This window comes from Scyliorhinus torazame, chromosome 17 (genome assembly GCF_047496885.1).
Source record: "Scyliorhinus torazame isolate Kashiwa2021f chromosome 17, sScyTor2.1, whole genome shotgun sequence".
In the NCBI taxonomy this organism is placed as follows: domain Eukaryota; kingdom Metazoa; phylum Chordata; class Chondrichthyes; order Carcharhiniformes; family Scyliorhinidae; genus Scyliorhinus; species Scyliorhinus torazame.
The window spans coordinates 5,985,183-6,009,097 of record NC_092723.1 but is presented as its reverse complement, the minus strand read 5'-3'; the positions used below and the strand labels follow the sequence as shown (position 1 = coordinate 6,009,097).

The 23,915-nt window shown below is 46.9% G+C and overlaps 1 long non-coding RNA gene across 1 annotated transcript; it reads right to left on the bottom strand.

Annotated features, from left to right (window-relative positions):
* Window positions 1-8,582: 8,582 nt before the first annotated feature.
* Window positions 8,583-22,101, bottom strand: LOC140393499 (uncharacterized). Its single transcript, XR_011935626.1, has 2 exons — window positions 22,019-22,101; window positions 8,583-9,415 (listed from the first exon to the last, which is right to left on the bottom strand). It is a non-coding gene; the product is annotated as an uncharacterized lncRNA (long non-coding RNA).
* Between the last annotated feature and the right edge of the window lie 1,814 nt (window positions 22,102-23,915).

Here is a 23,915-nt window from a genome sequence, read left to right as displayed (position 1 = left end):
TTGCACATTCTCCCCGTGCCTGCGTGGGTCTCACCCTCACAACCCAAAGATGTGCAGGGTTGGTGGATTGGCCACGCTAAATTGCCCCTTAATTGGAAAAAAAAATGAAAAAAAATAACTGGTAGATTCAGTTATTTTCACTTATGACTCCACATTGTGGCTCTTATGCAGTTCGTAACAAACTTGAACAGACTTCAGAGATTGTAGCCATTTAAGCAAACTTCTTACAACTGTCAATCTTAGAAACAGCTCCCAGTCAGGGAACTATTTGAACTGAAGCATGGACACAAAGTTACACCATTATTGATGCAAAATAACTCACAGCAAACTCAGTTTGTCACACTTGTGGATTCCACAAACCAGCTGTGCATTTTGTGCTGATGGGTGGTGTCTGCACGACCATTGACCATGACGCAAGCATCAGTGGCTTGTCGGCACCGAGCACCATTGCGGCATCTCTAAAGAATGCTCCCATGGGAGGGGTACACCGCAGCTTTGTGTCGGGGGACTCAGGGCTCTGTTGGCACCACATTCCCTTCACTACCTCGCCAAGCAGCCACACTTCATACTTAATCCCAGACAGCGAGTGTTGATCAAAAATTAGTGCCACCTTCAATTCTGCGCTCCGCGCAGATGCCCCAGCCGGGTGGGTCATTGGGTAGCACTCACCGGCCAAAATGTACGGCAAGGCTTTCTCGATTTTACAATTCAGCCTGAACTGAATGAGCCATTAAGAGTACAAAGAATATTTTCAACCCATCCCGCTGATAGGTCCTTTTACTAATGATGACACATGGGTTCAAGTGAGAGATTGTTTGATGATTTGAAGGGGACTGCACCTTTTGTAAACGTATGAATTAAGATGCACCGTCAAATGGTCAAAAAAAAAATCCGTTTTCCACTCGTGGTTTTGTGGGATTGACGCAATCTTTTACTTTGTATCTCCTGTCCTTCAACATAAAACTGCTTTGGTTTCACTTCTGCATATTGTTACAGCACAAGACAGCAAACATGTCATTTCTAGTAAAAATGAAATAATGAAAATCTTAGCTGTGGGGTAACCTTGGCAAAAAAATCTGTAATGACCAAGGAATAAAACAGAAGATTCTGGAAAGGGTCAGCAGGTCAGGCAGCATCTTCGGAGAGAAAAAGAGTTAGGTTTCAAGTAGAGTCTGTCGCCTCGTCGGTTCCCGATGTTCTGATTAAGGATCACCATGACTTGAAACGTTAGGTGCAATCTAATGGAGGAGCACGAACCCACGTGGCTAGATCATGGAAGAGGCCGAAATCGGGAACCGTTTGGTTTCCGATCCAACCGGCCCATTCCCGTCGGTGAGATCCGGATCCTGGCATGGCGAGTAACCAATAATCACCAATTCAGGCCAATCTCCATATCATTAATTGGATAAACCCCTATCTTTTTTTTAAAATAAATTTAGAGTACCCAATTCTTTATTTTTTTCCAATTAAAGGGCAATTTAGGGTGGCCGATCCACCTAACCGGCACATCTTTGGGTTGTGGGGGCGAAACGTACGCAGACACGGGGAGAATGTGAAAACTCCACACGAACAGTGACCCAGGGCCGGGATTCGAACCCGGGTCCTCAGCGCCGTAGACAGCAATGCTAACCACTGCGCCACCGTGCTGCCCCGATAAACCCCTAACTATCAGTCCCCCGTGATCTAACCGCCTCCCCAGCGAGCGGCCAGCAGGTGCCCTTCAGCACACCTATTTAAAATAGTGAAGCTGGCACAATGGCTGCTGTTGGGATTGGAGGAGGTAAGTAGGCATCTTCGAATTAGCCCGGGGGCACTGGACTGCTGGCCCAGTACTCGAGGTGGGTGGAGGAGGGGTGGGTGGGGCTGGAGGAGGGGTGGGTGGGGGAGCCCCCTGGGCTGGGGGGACAGGCCCTGTCAGGCGGGGGTCAGCCATCATCTTTGTGGGCCGTCCCTGGGCTGGGAGGTGCGGGTCTCATCACTCACGGGTCCAACATGACACCCCCCCGGATCATTGATAGCCAGACCAGGGGCAACATCAGCCGCTGCCTATCCGTCTCTCTGCACACCCCTGGAACAGAGCCCTGCCCATGGTAATATGTGAAGGTCACTTTAACTCCCACTGACGGTGGCGGCCTCGCCTGGTCGGAAGTCGGGAAGACAATTCCCGCCCGCTACAACACTTAGAAAAGTTTCTGTTAAATGGTGCCCATTGGTCTTTTTTCTCGCTCCACAGATGGTGCCAGACTTGCTGAATATTTCCAACATTTTCGACTTTCATTTTAAATTTCCAGCATCCTCGGTATTTCCCTTTCGCGCTACGATAACAAGATCCCATTCGCAGGGAAGGCAATTTTCTGTTTCTTTGCATTCAGAACAAACAAAATGGAACAGCCGCTGGCTCATTTTTCAAGCGTGTCAATGGTTTAACAGATTGGCATGTGAAAAAAAAACTGTGGACGCAGGTTGTGTTGTAACAGGGGGCTTTCCAGTCGAGTTCCTCAATCTCTGGGAGCAGCGTGTTTTCCCATCGCACTTAATCCACCCACTCAAAAATATTCAGCTGGATTTATGCCAGTATGAAATGCAAATCAGTAATGAAGACATCATGCTCAGAATTCAGGTACATGTTAAAATCTCCATTAAAAGAGCAACAAAAATAAGTTTCAACGATTAGAAACAATTGTGAATGCCACCGCTTTCAGATCACCATTGTACCTTTGCTGTGAATCTGTAAACTCTCAGAAATATCCTCGACTGCAACCATCTGTAATTTCCCCTGTGAAGTGCCTTGGACTGTATTTTGTGCATTAAAGGCATTGGATTAATTCCAATTGTCATTTGATTTACTTTGAACCAATGCCTTATTACTATTTTCAACTTCAGTCGGGCAAAAACCTAATGGTAACCGGCCAAGCTCCCAATGGTAAAGGAAATTAACAAGGAAAGCAAGCCCGATTTCTTTAATAGGGGCTTGAAAAGTTACATACCTTTGTCAAAGGTGAAAATTTTAGGTGGGTGGGAGAGTGAACTGTGACAAGGATGCAGAGATCCTACAGCATGATCTGGACAGGTTGGGCGAGTGGGCAAATCAATGGCAGATGCAGTATAATTTGGATAAGTGTGAGGTTATTCACTTCGGAAGCAAAAACAGAAAGGCAGATTACTACCTGAACGGTTGTAAATTGGGAGGGGGAATGTGCAGCGGGACCTGGGTGTCCTTGTGCACCAGTCGCTGAAGGTAAGCATGCAGGTGCAGCAGGTGCTAAAAAAGGCGAATGGTATGTTGGCCTTTATTGCGAGAGGATTCGAGTACAGGAGCAGGGATGTGTTGTTGCAATTATGCAGGGCCTTGGTGAGGCCACACCTAGAATGCTGTGGGCAGTTTTGGTATCCTTATCTGAGGAAGGATGTTCTTGCTCCTTAGGGAGTGCAGCAAAGATTTGTCAAGCATGATTTACCTTTAGTGAATCCATGCTGACTTGGTCCGATCCTGTCCCTGCTTTCCAAATGCTCAGTTATTTCATCCTTAATAATTGACTCCAGCATTTTCCCCACCACTGATGTCAGGCTAACCGGTCTATAATTCCCATTTTCTCTCTCCCTCATTTTTTAAAAAGTGGGGCTACATTAGCTACCCTTCAATCCATTGGAACTCTTCCAGGGTCTATGGAATGCTGGAAAATGATCACCAATGTGTCCACTATTTCCAGGGCCACTTCCTTAAATACTCTGGGATGCAGAGCATCAGGCCCTGGGGGCATATCTGGTTTAATCCCATAAATTTCCCCAATACAATTTCCTGACTAACAAGGATTTCCTTCAGTTCCTCCATCATGCTAGACCCTCTGTCCTCGAGTATTCTCAAAAGGCTATTTGTGTCCTCCTTAGTGAAGTATTTGTTCAACTGGTCTGCCATCTCTTTGTTGCCCATTATGAATTCACCTGACTCTAACTGTAAGGGACCTACATTTGTTTTCACCAGTCTTTTTCTCTTCACATATCTATAGAAGGTTTTGCAGTCAGTTTTAATGTTTTCTGCAAGCTTGCTCTCGTAGTCTTCCCCTTCCGAATTAAACCCTTTGTCCTCCTTTGCTAAATTTTAAATTTCTCCCAGTCCTCAGGCTTGCTGCTCTTTCTGGCCAATTTATCTGCCTCCTCTTTGTCTTTAACGCTATCCCTGATTTCCCTTGTTATCTGTAGTTGAGCCACCTTCCCCGTCTTCCTCTTGCACCAAACAGGGATGTACAATTGTTGAAGTTCATCCAGGTGTTCTTTAAATGTCTGCCATTGCCTATCCATCGTCAACCCCTTCAGTATCCTTTGGCAGCTTATCCTAGCCAATGCACGTCTCATATCATCAAAGATAGCTTTCTTTAAGTTCAGGGCCCCAGTATCAGACTTAACTGTGTTCCTTGTCGAAGTGCTCATTAACCTACTTTGGCTCTCAGTTGAGCAACACCTTGAATTTAAAACCCCTCCATGGCCTCTCCATACCTCTGTAGCCTGCTCTGTTCCACAACCCTTGGAGACATGTACACTCATCCAGTTCTGGCCTGTTGAGCACCCCTGATTTTAATAAGTAGCTCTGCCGTTGGGTGCCAAGGATTTAAGCTCTAGTCCCTTCTTAAACCCCTCTACCGCAGTACCTCTTTTAAAAATCTCCTTTATGATATTCCTTAAAATCTACCAACAGACGCAGAATGCTGCTGCTGTAAATACTGAGCAGGTCAGGCAGCATCTGAGAGAGAGAAACAGGGTTAATGTTTCAGACTAAAGACCTTTCACCTGAACTTCTATTTGATGATATATCGTTGACCTGAAACGTGAAAGTTCTTTCTCTCTCCACAGGTGCTGCCTGACCAGCTGAATAGAATCATAGAATTATAGAATTTACTGTGCAGAAGGAGGCCATTCGGCCCATTGAGTTTTCACGGCCCTTGGAAAGAGCAGCCTACTTAAGCCCACATCTCCACCCTATCCCCGTAACCCAGTAAACCCACTTAACCTTTTTGGACACTGAGGGGAAATTTAGCATGGCCAATCCACCTAACCCGCGCATCTTTGGACTGTGGAAGGAAACCGGAGCACCCGGAGGAAACCCACGCAGACACGGGGAGAAGGTGCAGACTCCGCACAGACAGTGACCCAAGCCGGGAATCGAACCTGGGACCCTGGAGCTGTGTAGCAACAGTGCTAACCACTGTGCCACTATGCAAAGAATATTTTCTGTTCTTACAGCTTCAAACCTCCCTCTTTGACAGGTTTTTGGCTCCTGCTCTGATGTTGCGTTCCATGGCTCTGTGTCCCATGTTGCTTTCGAGCGCTGCTGGGATACTTCACATTAAATACAAATTGTTTCTGTTCACTGTTGGTATGTCAGCTTTGGCAGGAAATATCGCTGCTTATTTGATTGCAATGGGAGTCACACACAAATTAGTGACTGGAGTCACTGGATACCTGTCAGGAATTGGAACTCCAAAAGATCGGGCTGGATTCTGCAATCCTGAGGCTAAATGCCGTTGCCAATGGAGGATCCGTTGTGTTTTACGATGGGAAGATTGGCACGATTCCGGTACCGGTGAGCAGTTAGCACCGGCGCCACGTGAAATACCCGCGGAATGCGCGGAACACGGTCAGTGAATCACTGGGTCCCGGGCCGCGCATGCGTAGGGCTGACAAGCTGCAGCCACGCGTACGCCTACACCCCACACACACGCACCGGACATGGCAGAAAAAATATCACCAGCCTTGCTGGAGCACGTACCCGCCCACCCCGACACCACAGCCCACCTCCTGGCCACTCCCCACCACTCCCCCCAGCCCTGCCAGAAGCCCCACGGACAGTGGCAAGGATCTCGGCCGAGTGTGGCGGCGCTGGACACTGTCCGCACGTCCTCCCTCTCTCCCTGCAGCCGGCATGCCAGGCTGCCGACCACTGGGACCACACATGGCCCGTGCCACCGGGAACCCAGCCTATCGGAGGTGGAGTATCGCGGGTGTGCCAGCTGAAGACATACCAATGGCGTTGTGCCTGTGGACGGCCTGATGACGCCGATTTGAAGGGGTGGAGCATCGCGAACTGGCGTCAAACAGGAGCCTACCCCGATTCCGGCACCGGAGCCATTCTCCGCCTGATCACCGTTTCTGATTTTGGCGTCAGGCTACAGAGAATCCCGCCCCTTGTCCTCTAACCCAGAGGCACTGAGATCAACTGAACCGGGTGACTATTGATTTGGTTCAAATGCATGGCCTTCTTTATAAGGCTCAGTTATTCGCAGGCATATGTGTTCAACCATTAATAGCTTAAATTTTATTTCAGTGTAAATATTTATAGTGTTGCAATGCCTAAACTTAGTACTGAGCTGTTTAAAATTAGAATGCAGATGGATAGGATACATACAGGGAAACTGTTTTTACAATTATTGATTAATGAGACATGGGCATTGCTGGCTGGGCCAGCACTTATTGCCCATCCCTAATTACCCTTGGACTGAGTAGTTTGCAAAGCCATTTCAGAGGGAGTTTGAATTGTCAGCCACATTGCTGTGGGTCTGGGGTCACATGTAGGTCAGACCAGGTAAGAACAGCAGATTTCCTTGCCTAAAGGAACCAGATAGCTTTTGACGACAATCGGCAATGGTTCCATGGCCACCATTAGACTTTTAATTCCAGGTTTTTATTGAATTCACATTTCACCATCTGCCGCGGTGGGGTTCGAACCTGGGTCCCCCAGAGCATTACCCTGAGTCTCTGGGTATCTAGTCCAGCGACATACCACTACACCATCGCCTCTCCGCAAACCAGTCCTCTAGTAGGGAAATGCAGAACAAGGGATTACAGTCTTAGAATTGGTGCTAAGTCAATTAGGAATGAAATCTGGAAGCATTTTGTTTCTCCCAAAGGATAGGGAAAATCTATATCCCTCCCCTCCAAAGGTCTATGGATACTCAGTCAATTGTAATTTCCAAAGTGGAGGCTGGTGGATTATTGTTCGGAAAAGGTGCCAGCGGGATATGGATTGAATGCGTATAAACAAACCATAAACCTGATTGAACAAGAGACCTGAGGCTAAATGACAGATGTTGTATGCTGGGACCTTGGCCTATTCTCATGAGTCCCTTGTTGGGTATTTAAAGTGCCGTTGGAAGTGAAATGGAAGTGGGTTTCTCCCCAGTCAGTCCTCAAATAGTAGCTGAAAAGTGACGAACAAGAGAGTGGCTTAGTTGGGAATACTTCAATCCAATGTAGAGCCAAACAATGTAAAGCAGGAGCATTCGGCTGTGTTGAATTGGCTGAATGCAGCAGTAGCAACAAAAAAGAGTGCAGAAGAGATTTACGAGGATGCTACCAGGACTTGATGGTCTGAGCTATAAGGATAGGCTGGGACTTTTTTTCCTGGAGCATAGGAGGCTTAGGGGTGAACTTATAGAGTTCTATAAAATAATGAGGAGCATAGATAAGGTAGATACTTGACATCTTTTCCCAAAGGTAGAGGAGTCTAGAACTAGAGGGCATAGGTTTAAGGTGAGAGGGGAGAGATACAAAAGAGACCAGAGGGGAAATTTCTTCACACAGAGGGTGGTGAGCATCTGGAATGAGCTGCCAGAGACAGTGGTAGAGGCGGGTACAATTTTTTTCTTTTAAAAAAAAGCTAGACAGTTACATGGGCAGGGTGGGTATGGAGGGACATGGGCCAAATGTGGGCAAGTGGAACTTGCTTAATGATAGAAAATAGAAACTGGGCAGCATGGACAAGCTGGGCCAAAGGGCCTGCTTCCATGCTGTAAACATCTAACTCTATGATTCTATAATTACACTCAATGCCCCTGGACCGTGAAAAGCCATCCAGGGTTCCTGTTCTTCATCACCACCCAGCGTGTCCGACGGGAAGGTGCACAGGCATAAGGAAGGATCGACCGCAATTCCAGGTCCCTCCAGTCAAATAGCCACTTGACACTTGTAGTCTAAGCTTTGGATTTGAAACAATCCCCACCAAATGGAATGCAAAGTTCTCCGCCAAATGGAATGAAATACAAAGTATGCAATGGCAGCACCTGAATCATATATTTTGGTGAAACGAATTAGAAACATGTTGAAGACTACGGAGAGTGAAACGCTCTTCGATTGATGATTAGAAAGTCTAATTCCTGCTCAGTGTCTTTACACTGAGCTCCAAAAACGCTCAGTACTGAAAAGTTAGGCAGCTCATTTAAGCTTCATGTTAAAAATTGAACTTTTCGTACAGCCTCGTGTAATGCTCTGCTATCTTATTCCAATACAGTCGCCTCTGCATGGGTTATTTTCATCTTTTACATCAAAACTTTAATCAAATCAATTATAGCCTTCAATTATATCAGCTCATCATAATAACATAGCTGAAGAGCTATCAGATCAAATTGAAATGCTGATAGCAAGATTGCCATAAAAGGATTTCTCTGGATCCTCAGTCAAGTCTTGATGCAAAGTTGTTGACATAAGGATGAAGGTTGCCCTTGTACACATTCACTGTAGCAATCTCAACTACAGGAAAATCTAACAAGAACAAACCTCTGCACCATAGAATCTCATTAAAACAGAGCCAATGTGCACCAACAATATGGGTTTATTTAAAAGAACAAAGTTTTGTTGCAGCAATCAAGAGGTTACCAAAGGAAAATGGTTGGAATTCTTTGGAATTCTCTGCCTCAAATAGCAATGAATGGTCAGTCAGAATGTTGGCCTTTTGGATACTGCAGACAGACAGAGGTGGAGTGGTGCTCAAAAATCAGCCGAGATCTTAATGAAGAATGGAGCAGGCTTGATGAGACAGGTGGTCTATTTCTCCTTCTATTTCTTATGATGTGGAGATGCCGGCGTTGGACTGGGGTGAGCACAGTAAGAAATCTTAAAACACCAGGTTAAAGTCCAACAGGTTTGTTTGGAATCACTAGCTTTTGGAGCGTAGCTCCTACATCAGGTGAGTGAAGAGGTGGGTTCCACAAACACAGCATATATAGACAAATCCAATGATGCAAGATGATACTTTGAATAAGAGTCTTTCCAGGTAATTAAGTCTTTCCAGGTCCAGACGGAGAGACTGGAGAGAGGGGTAACCCCGGGTCAAGAGGTGTGAATTGTCTCAAGCCAGGCCAGTTGGTAGGATTTCGCAAGCCCAGGCCAGATGGTGGGGGGTGAATGTAAGGCGACATGAATCCAAGGACCTAATTGAGGCCTTACTCACGTGTGCGGAACTTGGCTATATGTTTCTGCTCGGCGATTTTGCGTTGTCATGGGTCCTGAAGGCCGCCTTGGAGAACGCTTACCTGAAGATCAGAGGCTGAATGGCCTTGACTGCTGAAGTGTTCCCCGACTGGAAGGGAACATTCCTGCCTGGCAGTTGTCACGCGATGTCCGTTCATCCGTCCATTTCGAGTGTCTTTAAAGAAAAGGCACTGTTAGCAGCACACAGAATGGTGGCAATGATAGGATTGTAAATTCAGAGAAATTTTAATTTCATCTCGCATTTCATAAGCAAATTGTTTTTTCCATTTTTCTCCTCACCCACATCTGAAGGTGATAACAAAAAGAACCAATAGTGCCTTTATAATAAAATGTTCCAAAGCACTTCACAGAGCAGAGAAGCGTTATCAAACAGAATTTGACACTGGTATGGGTTGCTGGTCCATGTGTACCTCTTCCACCTGAGGTTCCTCGGCAGAGAGGCTGACTTGCTCCCATGTGGATCCGGTGGGTTCTGAGATAGCTCAGAAGTCCAATTTCTGATCTGTTTATCCTGCAGGGCGGGTAATGTCAGAAGGGTTGGGCAGATGATATGTTTGGAGGTTTGTGCGCTCTCTCCTATTTATAATTTTAGCATGTGGTGCCTCTGGCTGGGTCAGCATCTATTTACCCGAATTGCCCTTGGGAAAGTGGTGGCGAGGGCAGCACGGTGGCGCAGTGGGTTAGCACTGCTGCCTCACAGCGCCGAGGTCCCAGGTTCGATCCCGGCTCTGGGTCACTGTCCGTGTGGAGTTTGCACATTCTCCCCGTGTTTGTGTGGGTTTCGCCCCCACAACCCAAAGATGTGCAGGTTAGGTGGATTGGACATGCTAAATTGCCCCTTTATTGGGAAAAATTAATTGGGTACACTAAATTTATTTTTAAAAATAAATAAATAAAATAAGCTCAGAAAATACTAGGCAGTCTTGAGGTATTGAATGTCTCCAAATTCTTTGTGAAAGATTGAGGGGTGAAGTTTTAACCACTAAGGGGTGGGAATGGGGGCAGGCTGGTTCTGCAATGCCATCCCGTTCCTCTGCCACTTTCCCGGAGGTGAGATGGGGAAGAGCTGCCCAGCCACAGGGACGAGTAGCCAATTAATCTAGCTTAGGGCCTATTCAGGCGTGTTGTTTGAGGCTAACTGGGTTCTTCCAGTTACCCACCCAGGTCCCTGCAGGTGGCAGGCCGTCAGAAACTTTGTTCCAGCCAAGCGTGGAGGCCGACAATGCCTGCGTGGGTTCAGCTTCAGCCACACCCTAACCCGCAGCGATGATCCGGAAGCAAAGGCCTTCTTTATTTTAGGTTTAAAAAATTTTTGCGGCGAGCTTGCCTCCTTCACTGAGTGCTCGCTCTGTCACTTATCTACTGTGGTGTCCGATTGCTTCTTCTGTGTTGGGAGGGCCGTCTAATTGGCCCTCTAGTTTTGAGGACCGATCGCAGATTGTGTTGGACATTTGCTCCTGAGAAGTATTTTGGAACTATGTTCAAGGTACTATTGACATGCAGATTAGTTGCATTAATTTGCAAATTTGGGAAAAACCACATCGAGTTCCTCACTGCGTGGAGGCTCCTAGCCCTCATTTGAGCCTGTCGGTGGGGTTCATCGGCATGTGGACAAATCGTGCCCTCAGTGCTAATAACAGACAATTCTTTAACTATTATTAACCTGTTCACTTATAACATGAACACATACAATTAAAAAGAGCAGAGGGAACATCATACTCATAGGATTAAGGTAAATTACTGGATAGTGCTTATTCTTTCCTATATCACTGCCTCCACCACAGTCACTGCCGGTCCTTACGGGAGGTGGATTCCACCTGAAACCCAGGGACAGATACCCACAGAACAAAAGTACAAAGAAATGTACAGCACAGGAACAGACCCTTCGGCCCTCCAAGCCCGTGCCGACCATGCTGTCCAACTAAACTACAATCTTCTACACTTCCTGGGTCCGTATCTCTCTAATCCCATCCTATTCATGTATTTGTCAAGATGCCCCTTAAATGTTACTATCGTCCCTGCTTCCACCACCTCCTCCGGCAGCGAGTTCCAGGCACCCACTACCCTCTGTGTAAAAAACTTGCCTCGTACATCTACTCTAAACCTTGCCCCTCGCACCTTAAACCTATGCCCCCGAGTAATTGACCCCTCTACCCTGGGGAAAAGCCCCTGACTATCCACCCTGTCTATGCCCCTCATAATTTTGTAAACCTCTATCAGGTCGCCCCTCAACCTCCGTCGTTCCAGTGAGAACAAACCGAGTTTATTCAACCGCTCCTCATAGCTAATGCCCTCCATACCAGGCAACATTCTGGTAAATCTCTTCTGCACCCTCTCTAAAGCCTCCATATCCTTCTGGTAGTGTGGCGACCAGTATTGAACACTATACTCCAAGTGTGGCCTAACTAAGGTTCTATACAGCTGCAACATGACTTGCCAATTCTTATACTCAATGCCCCGGCCAATGAAGGCAAGCATGTCGTATGACTTCTTGACTACCTTCTCCGCCTGTGTTGCCCCTTTCAGTGACCTGTGGACTTGTACACCTAGATCTCTCTGACTTTCAATACTCTTGAGGGTTCTACCATTCACTGTATATTCCCTACCTGCATTAGACCTTCCAAAATGCACTACCTCACATTTGTCCGGATAAAACTCCATCTGCCATCTCTCCGTCCAAGTCTCCAAGCAAACTAAATCCTGCTGTATCCTCTGACCGTCCTCATCGCTATCTGCAATTTCACCAACCTTTGTGTCGTCTGCAAACTTACTAATCAGACCAGTTACATTTTCCTCCAAATCATTTATATATACTACAAACAGCAAAGGTCCCAGCACTGATCCCTGCGGAACACCACTGGTCACAGCCCTCCAATTTGAAAAGCATCCTTCCATTGCTACTCTCTGCCTTCTATGACCTAGCCAGTTCTGTATCCACCTTGCCAGCTCACCCCTGACCCCTGATCCCGTGTGACTTCACCTTATATACTAGTCTACCATGAGGGTAGAAAACAAATGAACAACATTGGTGATAATCAGAAATGAAAACAGAAAACATTGGTAATACTGAGCAGGTCAGGCAGCGTCCATGGAGAGAGGAACAATGAATGGACAGGACTTCACGTTGGCGACAAGTGTTCCTTCAGGTGTCGCCGGTACCCCCCGACCCTATTTCAGTGACCTGACCCCACAGGCTCAATCATGGGGGGGGGCGCCACTGCTGGTGGCGGTCATTGCTGGGACTGCACCTGGAGGACGAGGCCACATCAATGACTGTGCACCCTCAAAGCCAGCATCTTCCAGGGTGTTGGGGTCAGCCAGGCAGGCCCTGGAAGACAGACAGCCCTTTTGGCATGAGGGCAGCCATTGCTACTGGTGGAGGGTTGGTGTGTGGGGTGTGTGTGTGTGGCGGGGGGCGGGGGGTGTTACAGTTAGGGTTTAGCGAAAGAGCGCCGTACTGAAATGAAAAAATGAAATGAAAATCGCTTATTGTCACAAGTAGGCTTCAAATGAAGTGACTGTGAAAAGCCCCAAGTCGCCACATTCCGGTGCCTATTCGCTTTTACGGGAATTGAACCGTGATGCTGGCCTGCCTTGTCTGCTTTAAAAGCCAGCTCTTTAGCCCTGTGCTAAACCAGCCCCTAAAATGACTGTAAAATGATGCCCCCAGCTCCAGGGCATGCTAGGAGGCCATCAGATCTCACTGCCATGCCTCTTCTGATGCCCTAACTCCTCCAGCAGCTGCCAAAATGCCAGTGAAAGTGGGGAGAAGGCTTTAATAGACCACTTAAGTGGTTCAATTGAGCTCCAGATGGGCCGGTTATTTGACACGTTTCCTGCGGCTGGTAAACTGGCATGTTGGCATGGTGGGCATTGTTCTGTTGTTAGCCAAGACAGGGATTACATGTAAGTTGTTCTATCATGGTTAACCTCACTTTCCTCTCAGCCAATGCCCATCTACTTTCCAACAAGACTCACTAAATAGTGACAACAACAATCTGCATGTCGATAGTACCTTGAACATAGTACCAAAATACTTCTCAGGAGCAATTATCCAACACAATTTGACACTGAGACACAATAGGAGATATAAGGGCAGCCGGGTGACAAAACACTTGGTCAAAGAGGTAGATTTCGAGGCATATTGTAAAGGAAGAGGGGAGGTGATGGAGAGTTATTCAAGGAGAAAGTTCCAGTGCTTGGGCCCCGGTGGTTGAAGGAATGGCCACCAATGGTGGAGCAAAGAAACCTTGTGCAAGAAGTCAGAATTGGGGGAACACCAAGATCTCAGAGGGTTTCTAAACTTTGGTTGATCCCCCCCCCCCACCACCCGCCCCCTCACTAACCCAGAATGCAGAGACCCATCTGGAAGCAGCTAACTCAGCAGAGGCAAGAGACAGAATCTGAGACCTTTTCTGTTCTGAACTGTTGTACAACAAACTATCGCACAGAAGCAATGGTTCATTGAGCGGTTCAGAAGCTTCAGACAGCTGGTCTTTAAGTGAAATAAGTTTGGCCCGTCACAACTCAGATTCCCACGGGGCCGCATTCAAAGTTAAAAATTGCGATCATGACCGGCCTAGAGTGTGGGGGGGGGAAAAACTGCAGTTCAAAAGGTAAATGGATGTGAAGGAGCTTTCATACGATTGCTGTTTTATGTCAGCCTCGAATGAGGAATGTTTTGCTACCAGTCTCTGAGGACATTTCCATCGATGGCTGAGTTTTGAAAAGCTAATAGGAAATAGTGTCAATGGTCAAAAATGTAAACCGCCTGGTTCATGCTCCCAAATTCTTTCACTTTTGCAGACAAAGATTATCCTGTTTGGAAAAGACGTTTTCACAAATGTGCCCCAGCGCACTATAAACTAATCTGAGAAGTGAGCATTCCTTCCCAAATGATATAGTTGGGATTCTGTTTGCATCTAAAGTGCATGTCGAGTTATGTATGCCTTTCCTCATTGAACAATAATGGGATACTGGGTAACCGCAATGGTATTAAACACAAGGACCCCCTTTCGGAGGGGCACAACTGGTAGAAAATGGTATGAAAGTTAAAAAAGAAAATTTTTAATAAATTTAGTGTACCCAATTATTTTTTTCCAATTAAGGGGCAATTTAGTGTGGCCAATCCACCTACCCTGCACATCTTTGGGTTGTGGGGGTGAGACCTTCGCAGGCACGGGGATAATGTGCAAACTCCACATGGACAGTGACCCGGGGCCGGGATCGAACCTGGGACTGAAAGTTAAAACTCAATTAATATTTTCGGTCATAGCCATTGAACACTTCAGTTGCTCCAGTGCCCAGTGGTCACTGATGGCCTTAAATATACAGATGGGCAGTGCATGCGCCTCAACTGGGGTGGGGAAAAGGCACAAGGGAGGGAGGTAAGATGAATGAATACCTCCATCATGGGCTTATTGAACACAGAACATAGAACGATACAGTGCAGTACAGGCCCTTCGGCCCACGATGTTGCACCGACATGGGAAGTAAAAAAACAAAAGCCATCTAACCTACACTATGCCATTATCATCCATATGCTTATCCAATAAACTTTTAAATGCCCTCAATGTTGGCGAGTTCACTACTGTTGCAGGTAGGCCATTCCACGGCCTCACCACTCTTTGCGTAAAGAACCTACCTCTGACCTCTGTCCTATATCTATTACCCCTCAGTTTAAGGCTATGTCCCCTCGTGCTAGCCATTTCCATCCGCGGGAGAAGGCTCTCACTGTCCACCCTATCTAACCCCCTGATCATTTTGTATGCCTCTATTAAGTCTCCTCTTAACCTTCTTCTCTCTAACGAAAACAACCTCAAGTCCATCAGCCTTTCCTCATAAGATTTTCCCTCCATACCAGGCAACATCCTGGTAAATCTCCTCTGCGCCCGTTCCAAAGCTTCCACGTCCTTCCTATAATGAGGTGACCAGAACTGTACGCAATACTCCAAATGCGGCCGTACCAGAGTTTTGTACAGCTGCAACATGACCTCATGACTCCGGAACTCAATCCCTCTACCAATAAAGGCCAACACTCCATAGGCCTTCTTCACAACCCTATCAACCTGGGTGGCAACTTTCAGGGATCTATGTACACACATCTAGTGTGTGTGGGGTGTGTGGGGAGTGTGTGTGGGGTGTGTGTGTGGGGAGTGTGTGTTGGGGAGTGTGTGTTGGGGAGTGTGTGTGGGGAGTGTGTGTGGGGTGTGTGTGTGGGGAGTGTGTGTGTGGGGAGTGTGTATGGGGAGTATGTGCATGGGGAGTGTGTGTGGGGAGTGGGTGTGTGGGGTGTGTGTGTGGGGAGTGTGTGAGTGGGGAGTGTGTATGGGGAGTGTGTGTGGGGAGTATGTGCACAGGAAGTGTGTGTGGGGAGTGTGTGTGGGGGGTATGTGCATGGGAAGTGTGCGTGGGGAGTATGTGCATGGGGAGTGTGTGCGTGGGGAGTGTGTGTGTGGGGAGTGTGTGTGGGGAGTGTGTGTGGGGAGTGTGTGGGGAGTATGTGCATGGGGAGTATGTGCATCGGGAGTGTGTGTGTGGGGAGCGTGTGCGTGGGGAGTGTGTGTGTGGGGAGCGTGTGTGTGAAGAGTGTGTGTGGGGGGAGTGTATATGTGGGGAGTGTGTGTGGGGAGTGTGTGTGTGGGGAGTGTATGTGTGTGGGGAGTGTGTGTGGGGAGTGTGTGTGGGGAGTGTGTGTGTGGGGAGTGTGTGTGTGGGGAGTGTGTGTGTGGGGAGTGTGTGTGTGAAGAGTGTGTGTGGGGGGAGTGTATATGTGGGGAGTGTGTGTGGGGAGTGTGTGTGTGGGGAGTGTATGTGTGGGGGAGTGTGTGTGGGGGAGTGTGTGTGGGGAGTGTGTGTGGGGGGAGTAGGTGTCTGGGGAGTGTGTGTGGTGAGTGTGCATGGGGAGTGTGTGTGGTGAGTGTGCATGGGGAGTGTGTGTGGGGAGTGTGTGTGGGGAGTGTGTGTGGGGAGTGTGTGTGGGGAGAATATGTGTGGGGAGTGTGTGTGGGGAGTGTGTGTGGGGAGTATGTGCATGGGGAGTGTGTGTGGAGTGTGCATGGGGAGTATGTGCATGGGGAGTGTGTGTGTGGGGAGCGTGTGTGTGGGGAGTGTATGTGTGAAGAGTGTGTGTGGGGGGAGTGTATATGTGGGGAGTGTGTGTGGGGAGTGTGTGTGGGGAGTGTATGTGTGTGGGGAGTGTGTGTGTGGGGAGTGTGTGTGTGGGGAGTGTGTGTGTGGGGAATGTGTGTATGGGGAGTGTGTGTGGGATGTGTGTGTGGTGTGCATGGAGAGTATGTGTGGGGAGTGTGTGTGGGGGTCTTTCGGAGGGTCGTGCAGACACGATCAGCCGAATGGCCTCCTTCTACACTGTAGGAATTTTATGATTCTCCCTCTGTCTTGTTTCAAAAATGTGTGCGTTGGATAGGGAGGGAGAAGAGGAACCCACTCAGGGTTTCGTTTCTTCACTGTCCCAACTGCTTGTTGAATTCTGCTAAATAAGCAGGTGCTTAGAACACAAAAAGGATAGGCTTGTCCCCTGGCATTCCCTCTCCAACTGTCCAGTCATACAAATAGGGTCATGGTTATTGTACTCCAATTGTCATTTTATCTTTGAATCATGTCTGGGAATCACTCTCTGATCGTAGGTTCCATTGCCCAAATGAGTATGTCTAATGGTTTGCCCCTCACCCAGTTGAGTACCCAGGTGATTGGATTTGTTCATTGTCACCTGTACCGAGGGACAGTGAAAAGTATTTTTCTGCGTGCAGCTCAAACAGATCATTTGGTACATGAAAAGAAAAGAAAATACATAATAGGGCAACACAAGGGTGGTGGGGTTTAGGGGACAGGGTAGAGGTCTGGGGATAGGGTGGAAGTATGGGCTTAGGTAGGGTGCTCTTTCCAAGGGCTGGTGCAGACTTGATGGGCTGAATGGCCTCCTTCTGCACTGTAAATTCTATAAATTCTAAAGTCCACAATGTAAATACATTGACACCGACATCGGGTGAAGCATACAGGGTGTAGTGTTAATCAGGTCAGTCCATAAGAGGTTTAGGAGTCTGGTAACAGTGGGGAAGAAGCTGTTTTTGAGTCTGCAGGTGCGTGTTCTCAGACTTCTGTATCTCCTGCCGATGGAAGAAGCTGGAAGAGTGAGTAAGCCGGGTGGGAGGGGTCATTGATTATGCTGCCCGCTTTCCCCAGGCAGCGGGAGGTGTAGACAGAGTCAATGATTGGGAGCCCTGGACACTTTGCCAATAGAATAGGAGATCGCCCCCATTCATCCTCTTGCAAGGTCATTGATCCTGGTGTGGCTTTTCAGACAGATTATCTCCAAAACATTGTTTTTTGGAATGTAGAGGGTACAGTGATCTAAATGTACACCAAACTTTGACTTTGATTCCATATCAGTGGAATCTGGGGTTAGTCTTGTTTTAATGAAAAATTAATTAGTTTTTCAAGCCAGTAAATTCTAAAAACATTTTTGTTGTGTCATGCAGGGTTTCACAATCAGCCACAATGAGTGGCTTGATAGGCGATTTTATGAGGTGGTTAAGAGTCAACAACCTTACTGGGAGTCCAGAGACACAAATAGGCCGTACAGACAGCACATTTCTTTCCTTAAAGGGGATTCAGTTTACAGCAATCCAGCAGTTTCACCATTACAGATACTAATTTTTCACTCCAGATTTATTCAATTAAACAAACTTTAATTCCCAGGCTGACCTGTTGGGATTTGAATTCATTGTGTCAGATCACTAATCCAGGCCGTTAGATTACTGGTCGAATAACATAAGCCCTTCCCTAAATTGCCCCTCCTGATGCCAAAGCAATATGTGACCATATCATTTGTTTTGTTCGAAATATAATTTTATTCTAACTCAACAACTCGTCTTTGTATTTCAGCTTTAACAGAATAAAACACCCCAAGGGCCCACACAGGAACACAAACCAGTCTGTCGCATAGGAGACACGGCAGGAACGAAGGAGGTTGAGAGGCGACCTGATAGAGGTCTACGAAATTATGAGGGGCATAGACAGAGTGATAGTCAGAGGCTTTTTCCCAGGGTAGAGGGGTCAATTACTAGGGGGCATAGGTTTAAGGTGCGAGGAGCAAGATTTAGAGGAGATACACGAGGCAAGTTTTTTTACACAGAGGGTAGTGGGTGCCTGGAACTCGCTGCCGGAGGCGGTGGTGGAAGCAGGGACGATAGTGACATTTAAGGGGCATCTTGACAAATACATGAATAGGATGGGAATAGAGGGATACGGACCCAGGAAGTGTAGAAGATTTTAGTTTCGACCGGCAGCATGGTCGGCAATCCACTGAACAAGCACATCCATCGGGAATTGTGGGAGGAAACCGGAGCACCCGGAGGAAACCCACGCAGACACGGGGAGAACGTGCAGACTCCGCACAGACAGTGACGAAAGCAGGGAATCAAATGCAGGTCCCTGCTGCTGTGAAGCAACAGTGCTAACCACTACCCTATGAGGGGTTAGTTTTTATTGCGTTAAATGTGCACTCAGGTAAAGATATAAAATTACAAAAGATAAACGCATGCTTGGCTTTCCTGACCCATTCTGTGGCTACAGAAGATGTTTCTCCACGATGGTCTTCAAGTTCTGGAAATTTTTAAACAAACTTTTTTCCCAATTAAGGGCAATTTAGCGTGACCAATCCACCTAACCTGCACATCTTTGGGTTTTTGGGGCGAAACCTACGCAGCCATGGGGAGAATGTGCAAACTCCACACGGACAGTGACCCAGGGCCGGGACTCGAACCCGGGTCCTCAGCGCCGCAGTCCCAGTGCCAACCACTGCGCCACCATGCTGCTCTTGATGTACCGGAAGTTGATGTCCTTGCAAAGCACAATTGCTGGGGATGATTTATTTTAAAAATGGAATCCGTCTTTTCCAGAAGTTGAGGATTTTTGCACCCGAGGTATCTTTCGATGGAAAGTCAAGTCCGCTGCCTTGCATTGTTGAACTGTAATAGGGCCTTGAACGTGAGAAAGGGAGAAGGTGGCTAATCCTGCCCTCCTTTGCAAGTTCCTTCCAGTTTCAGCATCTTGTGTGTTGTATTGAAAGACATTTAGAAAATGGTTACGCAAGTCACATGACTCTCTCCCCATAATGATTTCATAAGGTATTTGCCTAGCTGATGTCTAAACTGTGGCTATTGCCACATGGCCTTTAATATCCCAGCCAATAGCTTCTGAATGATTCATTATCCATCTTGCTGAGACAGGAAAAAAATGCCTTTCCATATGGCTATTGTTCTGGTAGACATTCCGCCTCCACTTCAGAGTTAGCCTTAACAGAAATGAAAATGTGAGGTCCAATATATTTCAATAAATTGTTTGAAGTAGATCTTGTGATCAGCAAGGGCTGAAATTCAATGAGGGTGCCAAGGCATGACGTAATTGTATTCCAACTTAGAATCTTCCAGAAAACTGATCGACTGGTAGTACCAGGCATCAGGTGACTTGTGGAAGCCCTCTTAAGACAGTGCCTTTGTAAAGTCTTTTTTAAACAGAGCAATATAGGTTTGATGAGCCACTGAAATTGAAGATTAATACCACTCATACACAAGTCACATCGCTATGACAAAGTTGAGGGGTGAAAAGTTTCAGGGAGGGAATTCCAGAGCTTGGAGCCCAGGAATGACCACCAATGGCTCAGGGTGAAATACGGCAATAACATTGAGAACACTCTGGTTCAGTGTCAAACAGTTTCAAGGGAGAAGAATGGAACCAGTGGCTAGGGAGCAGAATGTGTGGTTGCTTTGGTCTTCCCAATATTTAATTGGAAGATATTCATGTTCATCTTGGGTATACCGGGCACAATTTCCAAGTTTGTGGATGATATGAAACTTAGAGGCACTGTGAACTGTGAGGAGGTTAGTGCAGGACTTCAAAGGGACATACAAAGCTTGGTGAAATGGGTTGACAGGTGGCAGCTGAAGTTCAATGCGGAGAAACGTGAAGTGACTAATTTTGGGAGGAAAATCACTGGAGACTCAAGTGTAAACTCGATGGGCCAAATGGCCTTGGTCTGCATGGTCAGGACTCTATGAGACAGTATAAAATGAAGGGTATAATTCTAAATGGGGTGCAGAAGCAGCATGACATATGGTATATGTGTGTAAGTCATCGTAGTTGGCAGTGCAGTTAATAAATATTGGGCTTTATTAATGGGGAAAGAGTACAAGAGCAAAAGGTTATGTTGAACTTGGGCAGGACACTAATTCAGACGCAGTTAGAGTATTGCGTCCAGTTCTATTTTCTTTTTTAATTTTGGAGTACCCAATTATTTTTTTTCCCCCAATTACGGGGCAATTTAGCACAGCCAATCCACCTACCCTGCCCATCTGTGGGCTGTGGAGGTGAGATCCACGCAGACACGGGGAGAATGTGCAACCTGCACACAGACAGTGACCCGGGGCTGGGATCGAACCTGGGTTCTCGGCGCTGTGAGTCAGCAGTGCTAACCACTGCACCACCATGCCGCCACAGCTTCCTGTCCTAGACACCATCTTTTAGGGAGGATGTGAAGCATTGGAGCCAAAATGTTTCATGAGAATGGTTCCAGAAATGAGGAACTTCAGTTTAGAGGACAAATTGGAGAAGTTAGGAATTGTTTTTCTTGGAGAAAAGAAGGTTGAGAATGGATTTGATAGATGTATTCAAAATCTTGAGGGATCTAGAGAAAATGGAAAAGGAGAACTGTCCCCACTTATTAAAAGGTTCAAGAACGACCTCTGGGCAGAATGATGGCACAGTGGTTAGCATTGCTGCCTCACAGAGCCAGGGGCCCAGGTTCAATTCCGACCTTGGGAACTGACTGTGGGGAGTTTGAACGGGAGTTATCAAAGAAAGGTGTTTAGGTTATTTTTTGTTGGAGATGGTCATTGCCTGGCACTTGTATCTTAGAATGTTACTTGTCATCTATTACCTCAAGTCTGAAGAACTGTGTGGAGTTTGAACGTTCTCCTTGTGTCTGCGTGGGTTTCCTCCGGGTGCTCCGGTTTCCTCCCACAGTCCAAAGATGTGCAGGTTAGGTGGATTGGCTATGCTGAATTAGCCCTCAGTGTCCAAACGGTTAGGTGGGGATATTGGGTTGTGGGGATGAGGTGGGGGCGCGATCCTAGGTGGGGTGCTCTTTCAGAGCGTTGATGCAGACGTGATCAACCAAATGGCCTTCTTCCGCGCTGTAATGATTCTATGAATGAGAGGACTACAGAATTAAATTAATTGGTAAAAGAAGCAAAAAAGTTATATGAGGGATAATATTTTTCACATAATGAATAGTTATGGTCCACAATGTATTGACGGAGAGCGTGTTGGAGGCACGTTCAATTGAAAAGGGAATGAGAGTTATCTGAAAAGGAAGAATGTTACAGGAAGATGGGAGAATGGCACGAGGTGGGTTAATCATACGGAAAGCTGGTGCAGCTACAAGGGGTCGAATAGCCTCCTTTGACACTAACATTCCTGTATATCTAGTAATGGATGTCCTTCAGACTGGAGGTAATAAGTGACAAGTAACATTCTAAGATACAAGTGCCAGGCATTGACCATCTCCAACAAAAAATAATCTAAACACCTCTCTTTGATATTCAATGGCATTGGCATCATTGAATTCCCCCACTATAATTATCCAGGGATCAGCACTGACCACAAATTTAACTGGACCTGGCACATCAATAGTGTGGATACAAGAGCAGGTCAGAGGGTATTGTGCAAAGTAACTCACCTGGCTCCCAGAAAAACGTCCACCATCTATGAGGCACAATTAGCAGGAGGACAATGAAATATTCTCAACTTGCCTTGATGGTTGCAGCTCTAAAGGTCAGATACAACAGCATCATCATTAATGTGGAGTCAGCTCTAAGTTAACAACTGAGTCTAGGGTCTCAACCTCAACAGGAACTTCTCACCCACCACTTCTTTCTAAATCTGAAACTCCTCATTTGCCAGTACTTCCTTACATATAACGGACTTTCCATTCTTCTTTGTATTGGCACAATTGACAAAATCATACCTCAAGAAATCATCTTTATACTGCTTTGTTCTGACGTAAGTTTCTTCTTTGTAGGCTGTTAACCAGAGGTCCTGGAGCTCTGTGCAGAGCTAACACTAGCGCTGCTCGGTCCTGCCCTGGACTCTCCCGCAGATTCTGTTGAAATCCTGTCCAATAGAAACATTGCCTGTGTGTGTGTCTTGGCGTCTCGTACTTGTAAGAAAATGATCCATCTGCAGAGACCACTTGCTTTGCTCGCCAGCAGCGTGATTTGGTGCCATAATCACGTACACACAGGCGCTTGACGTCAAGTGTATGTGAAAGGCACGTAACCTGCTCACGGCTGCCCCTTCTGGCCAGACGACTGCACACAGCCCCACAGGAAGGGCATGCCCAATCGCTCCGCGACTTTCCCGACATCGCCAACAATCCTACCTTTCAAACCCACAAACTCTACCACCTACAAGGGCAAGGGCAGTGGGTACATGGAAACACGACCACCTACACGTGGTTCCCCTCCAAATCACACACTGTCCTGACTTGGAACTTTGTCAGCGTTCCTTCACTGGCGCTGGGTTGCAATCCCGACCTACATCCGTTATCAGTGGGTGTACCCACATGACACAGATGGCAAAGTTTCAGGAGGTGGGTCACCATTTCATTTTCAAGGACAATTGGAGGCGGACAGTAAATGTCGGCCTTGCCAGTGACACCCACATCCCACAAGTAAACAGAGAAAAAAAAAAAAAATGTTCTTGGTCACAGTCCCAGTGCGGACTCTGATAAAAGCCATTCCGGGCTGCGGTGGGCTGGATTAAAGGGCAGCGGCAGTGACCCATTCTTGGGCTGCTATTTTGACAGGAATGATAAGCCGATATCAGTAAACTTTGGGAGAAATCACAGCCTACCACAATCATGTCCTCACCCCCTAGTCTGAACCAAGGTGATTAAATAGCGATCAAGAGAAGGAACTCTATGTAGTTTCTCCACTGTAATCCTGGACACAGCTAGAGTATAATAAAATAAAAACTTAAGAAATAGAAGCAGGAGGAGGCCGTAGAGCCTACTCATCGTTCATATTCACTTCCCTGCCCTTCCCCATATTTGTTTACGGCCCTAGAGATGGAGCATCTACGGTCTTAAACATATTCAACAATGGAGTGTCCACTAATTGTGGAGAATTCTACAGATCCACAGTCCTTTCGATTGAAGAAATTTCTCATCTCAATCCTATCTAATTGAACCCTTATCCTGAGATTCCCTCCCAGCAGTTTATTCAGTCGAGCCCCCTCGGAAGCCTGTATGTTTCAAAGGGATCACCTCTCATTCAGGCCCAATTTACTCAGCCTCTCACATCCCAGGGACTAATCTAGCAAACGTTTGCTGTCCTGTCGCGGAAGCAAATTCATCCTTCGATTGATATGGAGTCAGAGAATCATTAAGGCACCTGCATAAGTCACTCACACACCGTCAATTATGATAATAGGTTACAAGCTTCTCCTCATGAATGCATCATAAAATGGCTGCTGAATCTCCAGTGTCTAAGTTGTCGAATAAATAAGCAAAACCTCCCAGCTAATGTAACATTGTACTTCTACAGCCTGTCCACGCTAAGATTTCTTTGTATTTA